This window comes from Populus nigra, chromosome 18 (genome assembly GCF_951802175.1).
Source record: "Populus nigra chromosome 18, ddPopNigr1.1, whole genome shotgun sequence".
Taxonomy (NCBI): Eukaryota; Viridiplantae; Streptophyta; class Magnoliopsida; order Malpighiales; family Salicaceae; genus Populus; species Populus nigra.
Window position 1 is genome coordinate 10,247,231 of NC_084869.1, and position 12,435 is coordinate 10,259,665.

General features: G+C 30.5%; 1 pseudogene; it reads right to left on the reverse strand.

The window, feature by feature from the left end:
- Window positions 1–4,174: 4,174 nt before the first annotated feature.
- On the reverse strand, window positions 4,175–6,926 carry LOC133678311 (quinolinate synthase, chloroplastic-like; annotated as a pseudogene).
- Between the last annotated feature and the right edge of the window lie 5,509 nt (window positions 6,927–12,435).

Genomic DNA, 12,435 nt, shown 5'->3' on the forward strand with positions numbered 1-12,435 from the left:
GTTTTATAATTTGTTTTAGTTTATTTTCTATGAGGCTATACTCGCCTCATGACTAGGATCACGAATTTGATGGGTTAACCTAGGTTTACTCGAGTAATTTTTTTTGTTTTTTTTAATTGATTTTTTTTTTCAATTTTAGCTTTCAACACTAAGTTGATTGAGAATTTGGCTTCATAATTTGTTTCGATTTACTTTCTCTTGAGTTATCATAATCTTATGATTCGAGTTATGAGTTAGACAGATTAACCTGAATTGACTCATGTCATTTTATTGTAATTTTTAAATTAATTTTTTTCAATATTATCCTTAAACATTAAATTTATTGAAAATTGAATTCATAATTTGTTATTCAAAATGCTTTCAAATAAATCTATAACTAATATGTTTAATAAAATGATAAATATAACCAAAAGTTTGGATGCTTTTGGTAGGGACTTATACTAATGCTGATATTGTGAGCAAAATTATTAAGTCTTTATTGAAGACTTGGAAAGCAAATGTGACGACTATTGAAGAAGCTAAGGATCTCACTAAACTTTCATTGGAAGAGCTTATTGGTTCTCTAATGACTCATGAAATTGCCATGAAGGAACAAGAATGAGAATTAAATCAAAAAAGAAATTTGGCATTCAAAATTGTTCATCAAATTAAAGATGATGATGAAGATAAAAAAAAGAAATTGAAGAAGACATTGCACTAATTATAAGCTAACTTTAAAGCTTTATGAGGAAGAAACTAAGAAACAAAAGATTCTCAAACTTCATGAAATATAGGACTAGGGAAGATTCTAGCAAGGAACTTCTAAAGTGCTTCAAATACAACAAGACAGGACACATAATAGGGGATTATCCATTTCTTCAAAATAAAAGGAAAAGTCATCATCATAAAAGTAATAAAAGTTGCATGGACTGACGATTCAGACTCTAGCTCAAGTGATGAAGAGCATATAACAAATATGTGCTTCATAACCATCAAAAGTGAGAATAAAATATATTTTTTGAATGATGAATCTGACCTTTCTTACAATGAGCTGCATGATGCTTTTGAATCTTTGTATGATGAATTTAGAAAGCTAAGTTCTAAATATTTTTCATTGAAAAAGATTCATATATGTTTATTTGTTAAAAAAGATATATCGGAAAAGAGAACATACATTATAATTGATGATAGTAAAATAATTAACCGACTTGAAGATGAAAATAAGGTTTTAAATAAATGAAAATAATGTTTATTTGAATTGATAGTAATACTACCTTGATTAAATTTACACAAGGTTCTAAGATTTTAGAAATCATGCTTTCAATTCAAAGATATGTTTTTAACAAAAGAGGTTTAGGTTATCAATATAAAAAGAATCAAAAGTATTTCAAAAACTATTTTGTTAAAGCCAAACAATCATATGACCCTAACCATAAATGAAATTATTGTAAAGCTATTGGTTATTTGATTTATGCATGTCTTGTTAAGAAGGACAAAGTTTATGGTTTGACTTGGGTTCTAAAAGGAACCCTCATTAATCACAAAGGAGTAAAAAATGTATGAGTTCTAAAAATATCTTCTTGATTTTTATGTGTAGGAATCAAGAAAGTATGAAGAATGGTTTTTTGATAATGATTGCTCAACAAGAGATAAATGATATTTCATCAATCAAAATAGGTACATTAAAATCTTCCACATAGTTAAGATATAGCACATCAATTAAGTTTGATATGAACGAAAATAGTAAAAATATAAAAATCACCAAATTTCAAGGTATTATCGTTTCTTTTCTAATTAATTGCAAATAGACTCGATATTATACTTTGTGTCTGTGCATTTTTTTAAGTTTGCCCTAGAAAATTACATGTTAGTGCTATAAATTTTTTGTTTCAAATTGCATGGTATAATTGGTTTATAATTGTGGTATCTAAAGGAAGCAAGTTGAATTTGATTAGCTATTTGGGTGCGTTCATTGATTAACATATTGATTTTTATAAGCCTTTAAATAAGGATTGTTTTTGCAAAATTCTAAGAAATTTAGACTTTATTGATGCTAAAGATATTTGAGATATATATTATTTATATGTGTATATATTATTGGAAACATATTTAAATGATAAAATACATACCCTCTTAGCATGAAATATCTATTCTACTAAAAAAACAATTCGTTGACAATAACAAACCAATCGACTAGTTCATTATACCAATTTAACCGGCCGACTGGTTAAGTCAGAGAAATAAATGATGACCAAATTTATAAGATTTTTAGTTTTGAGTTGGGTTTAGTTTTTGAGTCTACAAGTTGGACAAAAATATATATTTCGACTCATAAAACACTTGTAAAAGAGATAATTAAGAAAATCTTGATTTTATGTAAACCAGTCAATTGGTTCACACAATTGGATTAACCGGTTAAGCTAGAGCATTGGCAATGAAACTACTGCTTAAATTTTCATATTTTCACCCCTTGATTTCTCTGCTTTTTGGTTATAACTTTAATATGAAAATGACTCATTTTAAGTGCAAAGAAAGGATCAAAAGAGAAAATTGGGAAATTTCAAGTTTGGGTTTCAACCAGTTGACCAATTGAATTTAACCCAAAGCAACCGGTAGACTGATTGCTCGATAGTATATATAGAACTGTTACTTTCCATCAAAAGCCCAAATTTCTAAATAGAGGAACCTTAACCTTAATTGTGACTCTTCTCCTAAATTCACCTAAAATCCATAAAATTAAGCCTATTTGGAGTCAATTACTTAGAGATTAAAGCTCAATAGCATCCAATAAACATATATGGGATGTGAAATCATGAAGAAAAAGTGCCAGTGATCTACATCATATCAAGGTGATGATATTTAGAGATTTATGAGTACTTTTGCAAATAGATTTATTGTTATAGATATGATTAAGTAATAATTTAATTGCTTTAGTATAGACACAATCTTTGAATATATGGGTTGAAGTGCATTATTTCATTTGAAGAATACCACATATTCAAAATTAATTAGGATTTTTTATACAAACATGAGGATCAATGTGGAACCTATGATTGTAAATAGTTTATTGAACAAACATATTGAATTTGATTGTGAAACTCTAGGTAATTTGGGAATAAGTAAGGAAGAACCTAAAGTATTTGAGGTTAAAATTATACCTACTATTGATGATTTTTGGGTATGATGAGGTTGTGATCATGCACACTAGTAGGCATGACTTTGCTCCTAAAGTAAAAAATAAAAGCTAGGAGTTTCTCTTACAACCTACATTATTTCATCGTATCATTGCACATGATATTTTGCCCTAGAAAAAGCATTTTGATGAAGTAACTTTTATAAAGGTCATCAAATTAACCAGCCCTATATCATGATGAGGAATTTTATTATGGCAATTGATCAAAAGCAAAAGTCTTTGCCCTATGATTTTTGTCTAACCATAATTTTTTTAGTATTTTAAGATCTTTTGCTCATGGGTAGGAATAGGAACCCGTACTCCAAGAACATGGAAATAAGCACTATAACCCTCGTCAAGATGGGATATGCTTTAAACAAGGATGATGAATGAGTGTCTAGAGATCAAATGGTTATACATGCTGATGAAGAGCATGAAAAGGGTGAAGCACAACTTATTAGTAGTGATGATGAGTTTGAAACAATGTTTAAAACACCACTAATGTAAAACTCCATCAATGACTTTCTCTCCTGAAAAAGCTGGTACAAGTACTCGAATGTCTAGGGTGGAAGATTAATTGAAGAACAATATTAAAAGTGAAATGCACCATATACGAGAGGATGTGTATCATATACGCAACACACAAACAAATATAATAGATATGATGACTGTATCATATACGCAACACACAAACAAATATAATAGATATGATGGCTAATCTACTTTCTCGGTATCCACCTCCCTAGATCTTATACTAGCATCTACATTGTTTTTATGTTTTTCATATTTTTAATGCCTTTTGTACTTTCTCTTTCCAATTTTTAATAGATTTTAAAACTTTCGAAGATTATATAATGATTTCATATTTATTTTTTCTATTTTTTAATTGTTTCTCTTTTTTTCGCCGATGATAAAAGGAGAGAGAATAGATAATATAAATATAATCACATATGAACGAAGGAAAAACTATTGTGCAGCTATATGAACAATATGCAAGAAGTACAAACTATAGATGGATTATAATTGTTTCATGACCAAGTATCTTGTGCATTTAAGTTTTTTGTTTTTTTTTTGTTCGGTTACTGATTAGTATTTACAAAATATTATCATATCATTTGTTAACATGTAGTAAACAGAAAAAAGGGACTTTCAAATGTAAACGAGGAAGCAGTAATCTAATGGAATCTCCACTTTGCGCTGGATGTATCTTGGCAATTTCTTCATCAGTCATCGCAGTCATTTGCAGGAACAATTTTGCAATATTGGCACCCATGTATGTTCAAATCTGGAATTTGAGCAAAAGCCTGTGGATGAATGGGATAGAAGAAAAAACAGAAGAAACAAAGGTAACCTTTTTAGGTGCTCAACACCGGATTACAAGATTCGGAAGGTAAAAGCACGCTTGTAACAGCCACAAACCTGCAGGATACTTTGCACAGCTTTGGAAGAAGTACAAGTGATAGTAGGAACAAGCTCTTGAGCGTAAGCTTTTGTCTCAAGTGAGGTGTTAATGTAGATAACATGCAAAGATGGAGGAGACCCTGAAGCGGTTCCAAGACAATTCATTTAAGCAGGAGTAGATGCAGCATCTGCTAAAGAACCACCAATGCGCTCATTTGACATCCTGTACACACCAACCTGTAGTAGTAATGCCACGAGGTAAGAAAATTATGAATTTCTTTGATGGTATGTTACACCATCACCACAGTTAATCTGTAATTCTGTGTACAAAATTCAAAAAGATGATACGATGCAAGAATGTTTTACAGTAACATCATTTTATGCGTCATCATCCATATAAAACACAACAAAGGGTGCTTGATACCAGTAAAGAAATGACAAAGGAAACCGACACAAGAAAAACGAGCAACAAGAATGAAATACCTCTCCAAAGCCAGCTTGATCAAGGGTTGCACGCACATTTTCTGACATAAAATCCACACCCAAAACAGTGATGAACTTGCACCCGCCTTCAGCCATCTCAACAGCACTATCTGCCATGACCAACGAATCAGATACGTGGATGTGAGGCCAGTGCTTCTGTGCAGCAGTCAAGATACCTTGAACTTCAGGATCCATGTAAGAAAGAGAAACAACACCAATTTTCTTCTCCTTTAATACATTGACAATCTCTTGAACCTTAGATTCATCCGGGAACAAGTTTCTTGCCTGCAATCAAACTAAAATAAACTTCGGATTTTAATGAAGACAGAAATTTTATCACCAACAGCACAAACAACTAATCCAAGTTAAATCATTTAAATACATCTTTATATTCTAAAATCCTTGCCCCACTCTCCCAGTTGCTAATCCAGAATAGAAATGCAGAGATATCTCTCTTATAAATGCCTATAACCTATAAAAGAAAACCGCATGCCCTGGCAGAATCTGACTCACCCAAAAAAGAAAAAAGAACAAAGAATATAGTAACAATTAAGAACAAAAAAGAGGAAGAGGAAGAGGAAAATCATGAGCCTTTATTAAACATGAACAAGAATAGTCCAAGAGAAATTTAATAACAGAACCTCTAAAAATATCATCTCCAAATTCACTCTACAAGATCTACAAGGATTATCAGGGGGGGGGGGGGGGACTATAAGCAGTCTCCAACATTTGTAAAAATTATACTACTGATCTCTTCAATACTTTTGTTCTACAATCCTAATCTCATTTGTCCAATTCTACACCAAACTTGCTTTCTCTTTTGCACAAAATCCAATCAATACGAAGAGAATTTGGAAAGTTTAATCCTAACCTGAGCCTCAGCATAACTCCCCTTCGCCTGAACCCCATCAGAACTAACAGTCAGGGATGGAAACGGATCAAAATCCTTCTTCCCATCTCTTTCAGCCACCAATATCCTCACTCTCTTTTGCATACTAACCAAAACATTATGCCAAGTATTCACTCTCGACCTCGCTCCACCATGCAATCCAATATTCAAAGCTGCCAAATCCTCTGTTGTCACCTTCAAAACCTCCTCTGGCAGCGCCCCATCAAGCACCCAAATTAAACAAGCACAAAAACCTCTTGTAATCTCTGAGTCGCTATCAGCCCAAAACATCATTTTACCATATTTGTCTAACTGTGCCTCCAACCAGACCAGGGCAGTACAGCCCATGACCCGATTGGAATCGACCCGGGAAGAGTCTGGTAGTGGAGAGAGGAGGGTTGCATAGTGGAGGAGGCGTTTAACACGGTCGATTGGTTGAGAGAGGGACTTGAACTCGGTAATTAAATGGTGAAGTTTACTTGGGACAAGCTCAGTTGTCTGTGAAGGAGAGAAGGTGACTGCTGTGCAGGTTAAAGGTGAGGAATTTGAAGGTTTTGGGTTTGAAGGTGGTGAGTGGATGCATTTAAGAGATTTGAAGGAGGAGAAAGAAAGAAGTTTGGTTTTTTCGAAGGGGAAAAATGGGTTTTTCTTGGTGGGTTTAGGGTTTGGTGAGATGGTTGTTTTTATGGAGGAGATCGTTGCAGTTGCGGAGGAGTACATGGTGGTGGTGTTTGTGGGTTCTTGAAGTGTGTGTGAAGCAGAAAAAAGGGATGGCTATGGAAAGCAGAGAAAGAAGGGTCTTCTGTTAGTATTAATGCAAGGCAAGAAACAGAATCAGAGAGAGAAGCTGAACAGCCAAGATGGGAAAAGAATATGAAAGGAGGCGCGAAACATTATCAACCCCGAGAAAATAGAAACTTGCAAGATTTTTTTTATTTTTTCTTATCAGATCGAAAAAAAAAAAAAGCACACTGTTTGGTCTGGAACACATCCATTGCATGTGTTTCTCTTCGCAATCAAATAAAGGATTGCTCTTAGTGGTGTTCGTTTTTATGGTTTTATTGTATTTTAAAAAAATATTACATTAAATGAAATTTAATTATTCGGGTTATAGATTAGGTGAGTTAAATTGTGAATTGTAAATTAATTTAATATGTTGTTATTTTAATATTAAAAAGTGATTATAAAAATGGTTGTGATGATGATTAAAAAAAAAAAAGGAGAAATAGATGGTGGTGGAGTAATTAATAATAATACTAATAGTAATAAAATAAATTAATAAAATTCTTTGCTTTTATTCCCACCTCCCCACGTAAAAGTGCAACTATGTATAATTTTTATCCATGCTGGATAGGTAGTATGTATTATGTTACGAGCCTTATCAAAAATTTTCTAATATAAAAAGATATGAGACTTGTGTCATTTCCTCGATTAGGTGCAATAAACTTGATTAATATAATACTATGACTAAAAAAGGATATCGATAATAAATAATTCAAACAATAAAAAAAGTTGGCAATAATTAATTACAAAAAATGAGCTAACAATGTCATACTAGGGAGGAGGAGAAAAAAAAGTTTATTGAAGACTTACCATCGCTCCACCTTGGACACCGACCCACCACAAAAAAGAACTCACCGAAACGATTCTAACGCTATTACAAAACATCACACGACATCACCGAAAGAGGTTGTATGTGTCATCAGAGCAACAACCGAGAAAGCAAACCAAACAAAATATCATGAAGTGAGCATCTTATGCTTATATTTAATCAATTAATTTAATTTAACTCAAAAACAAAATCTTTTTAAAAAATGTCAATTTAACAAATAACAATAAATAAAAAGACTCGAGATAACCCAAGTCAATTTTAAAATTAGTGAAAATCCTATATAAAACAAATAAAAAAATATAAGATCTCAATCTCAATTAAATAAATGTTAAATAAATATTGAAGGATAAAACTAAAAAAATATTAGCTTAAAAAAGGGAAAACATAAGCTTACCCGGGCGAATCTCATAAATCAAGGCTAATCTCCCAAACTAGCAACCTGTGAAATCCTAAACCCGAGCTCAATCAAGAAGCTTAATTCCCAATAAATTTAATTTTGAAGGATGAAATCAGTAAAAAATATCAATTTTAAAAAAATTCAAAATAAAAAAAATAGTAATCAAAAGAATGAGGATTACATCTGATAGGGAGGAAAACTGAAGAAGGAAGAAATCGGAAAAAAAAATTCAATTTTAAAAATTATCTCAAATAAATCAAATAGTAATCAAAAGAATGGGGACCAAATTTGACTGATGAAAAAATCAAAGAATGATGAAATTGAAAAAGAAATCCTAATTTTATAAATTATTTCAAATAAAACACATAGTAATAAAAAGAATAAGGAGCAAATCTGAAGGAAACACAAATCGAAGGGTTTCTTTGAAAATTTAAAGGGTCAGACATGAAAATCGAGGAGGAGAGATAAAAGAAGGAAGGACAAAAGAAAAGGTTATAGATGTCAAACCTAAGTTTCATTGGCCATATGGGCCACCAGGGATGGTGGTTTCTCTAAGAAGATTCAAATATCACCTCAGAAGCCATTATTTGGCCATTGAAAGCCCCCTCATGTGTCGTCTAAATAAAGTGAAAACATCCATCACCCTACCACATGCATTGCATGTGCTAACTAGCTTTTTTAAATAATATTTTATATTTATTAAAATACCAAATTGTCCCCTAATCAACTTGATTATAACAAAAAAAAACCAAGATGAAAATATGAAAAAACTCCTAGATGTCAGTTAAAGAAATTTTGCTTTTAAGGGTAATGTAGTTGTTTTATATGCTTTGAAAAAGTGAAAAGTTAAAAAAGACCCTAGACACCAATTATATAATCTTTATTTTTAAGGTTAATTTAGTCATTTTAATGTAATGTTAAAATGTGAAAAGACTGAGATGTCCCTAATCAATCTGATAATGACTAATAGACCTTGAGAAAAGATTGTATTACCCTCAATAACTAGTCTAATGATTTGTTTTGATATGAGAAAAATATCATTACAGTATTTCAATCTTAGGGTTGGTTTTGGCATTGTTCCATTGAGATAAGTAAATGAAAGAGGCACATAAGTGATCAGCTTAGTGGAAAACTAGAGCTTGCAAATGTGCAACGATAGTAGTGAATATCATATTTGATTTCTCGGTATTGGCGTTGTTGTTCCATTAAGAAAAAGGAGGTGTTGTTCCATTGAGAAAAGTGAACCTTAGTGGACAAGTTATGGGATGGGTTCAAGCTAAGGGTTTGCTGGTGTAAAGATTGGGAATGGGATTGAAAATAATTGTTGCTGAAGATCTAACAATTGATATTGCAGTTTAATAAGATGAGAAGGGATTTGTTTTCATAACATGTGATAAGGGATGAGATAATTAATTTTGTTATTGATGAGATTGATTAAATATCTAGGGTTTATGGAGAATTAAAGAGATGATTGAAAAAATTAGGGTTATTTATAAGCTTCAATTTAAGGTTTTTCCAAAGCTTTTAAAGAGAGATAAATTGTGTTAGGAGGAGAAAAATGTTTTATATGTATTTTGTTTGAGTTTTTCATATATTATATATAAGGGTAGTATGGTCTTTTTTTCAACTTGAAAATTTGTGTTGACCGAGGATGTAAATTGTGATTTTCCAAAACTTAGTAGAAAAAGACAATTGTGACCAAACTATAGGATGTTAGGGGTAATTTTTCCTATTTATTTTTGGATTTCATCTCTTTAGTTTAAGAGAGATAATCCCTTTAATTTTTTTTGTCTTATTAAGCTAACTATTTCTATTTTATTGTCATATCTTTTACTTTCATGTCTTTTAAAATGGTTCCAACCCATTAAGGTTGTGGAGCTAACTTTCATGTCTTTTAAAATGGTTTTTGAATTTTAAGAGCTTTTGCTCGAAGACTAGGGTGTTTGTATTAAGAGAGATGATCCCTTTAATTTTTTTTTCTTATTAAGCTAACTATTTCTATTTTATTGTCATATCTTTTACTTTCATGTCTTTTAAAATAGTTCCAACCCATTAAGGTTGTGGAGCTAACTTTCATGTCTTTTAAAATGGTTTTTGAATTTTAAGAGCTTTTGCTTGAAGACTGGGGGTGTTTGTATTAAGAGGTAATAAAAATAGAATATATGAGGGAAGTTGAATGAGAAATGAAGGATTGATTCTTATCCTTTTTTTTAAAAAAAAAGTTTCACATTTTTAATATAGATTAATGAACTTGTCTTCCTTCTTTGTTAGTCAAAATACTAGATGGATGGCTACTCGTCTGTCCTTTCCTTTTGTCATTATTTCACTTTATCTTACATATCATTTTCTCTATCTACCTTTATTGACAAACACAGTTTAAAATAATTCTCTTATAGTGCTTAAGGTCATCATTGTCTAGAGATGATGTATCTTAGATGATAATGTCAATTTGAGGTAGAGATGATTATAAACAGGTTTATGATAATATATGGGTCCCATGAAGTGGTGAGTTATGATGGTGATTTGGATAAAAGTGTGCATCTGAAGCAATAAAACCTAATATGTTAGGAATATACATGAGTGTTCTTAAATAATATGTTAAAAGACTAGCTCATAATCTACTTTTGCTATTTCAAAATATCTTCTCATTATATGTGAACAAAGTTAGTAGCATAGGGTTATTAGAGAATGTATACTTGAGATGGAGAGATTATTTTATCATTCTTCATTGTTGACACGAATGAGGTGGCTTTGGTTGTTATTAGGTGGGATAGTAAAATGTTTGGAATGAAATGAGGAGTATGAGATGATTTTAAGATATACATACCTAGATTGTGATGGTAGCATGATGATGAAATTGGTATAGGTTCCAATCATTTTCAACTTTTTTTTTTCCAATATTATGTAGAGTTACTAGGATTAAAGTAAAACGACTTTAAGCATATGAGTTTGTATTATATTTAACTTGTTTGGGCCTAAATTTATTGAATTCGACTTTCTTTTTTAATTATATTTGCATGAGATAGGCTTTAAAAGTATTCAATTTTGATTTATGAAACCAACCTATTAAAAAAATATTATATTGTCTTATAGACTTAACTTTTTATTTATAAGCACGTTACTCTTCAATAGAGTTAAATAAAAAAACTGCAAGAAAATAATTTTTTCAACACTGAGTTTTTAAGTTTTAGACAAGTTGTTATGAGTATATAAGATTATATTTTATTTAATATATATAAATTGAATGTGTTAAATTTGATTTTTTTTATGAATTGTATCAATCTTAGATGAGCTTCAATTTGCATTGTTATGAATGATAAATCTAATCCATTTTAATATATATATATATATATATATATATATATACATATAAAAAAAGAAAACATCACATCACCTTAAAGTCTTGACGAGGTTGGTAAGTAAGTATACTTCTTATATTATAATGTAGGGTTCAAATATTACGAGAAACTAAGGCAACTTATAGTAAGAATTATTGAAGATAAAAAAAGGGTTAAAAAGAAAACATGGTAACAAACTACAAGGAAAACTCACAAGTCTTTGTATTTTTAAAATTAATAATTGAGTTTCAAATCCCAAAACAAGAGTTTAAATAGTTTTTCCTAGTTACTCATGGGCTAAATAACAAATAAAAATATCATAAAATATTAAACTAATATGGAAATAAAGTGAAAAGATGAATAAAGAACTTACTCTTCTAAAATAGAAGCAATTTTGGGTAGTCTTAAAGATCTAGATTATAAAGTGGCTTGAAAATAAGTTTTCAAAGTGGATTTTGGACTATAAGAAAGGCTCTGAATGGACTTAGTCACTTCATCTCAATATGGAATTTTGAATAAGACTTTCAGATTGGTACAATTTTTGTCAATCAAATACCAGATAAAAAAGTATGGCTCATTGAAGCAATAATACATGTTTACACTTTTAAGATATCTTCTTAGGTTTCTTCTTATCAAACTGGTCCATGAACTTTTTAGCCACGTACCTTATGTTAATCCCATCAACTTATAAAAAACTCAACCTCGAGTTAGAATTGAGCTTTAGAAATAATATAACATCTGCTTCATAATATTAATAAATAAATAACACATTAAAAGTTTTAGAAGTACCTGTTTTATCAGACATATCAATAATATAAGCATTTTTATTAATCTTTTTAAGATCTAGTAAGATCTATACTTCTTTGAATGAAGTTTTTATAAGTGCATAATAAAAACATCTTTTTATATAGAAACACAATTGTTATATCACCTTCATTGAACATTTTGCTCTTATGATGTTTATCTATAACAACCTTGTACTTTGCATTTATTTCCTCTAACTTCTGTCTAACCTCTATTTAAACGGTCTACATATGCTTAATATGTTTTTCCATAACAATACTATAACCTAGACCCTTTACGATCTAGAACAAGAACATGTCTTAAACTTTATGTATACATAATATAAAATATAAACTTAATAGTGGATTTATGTTTGACGTG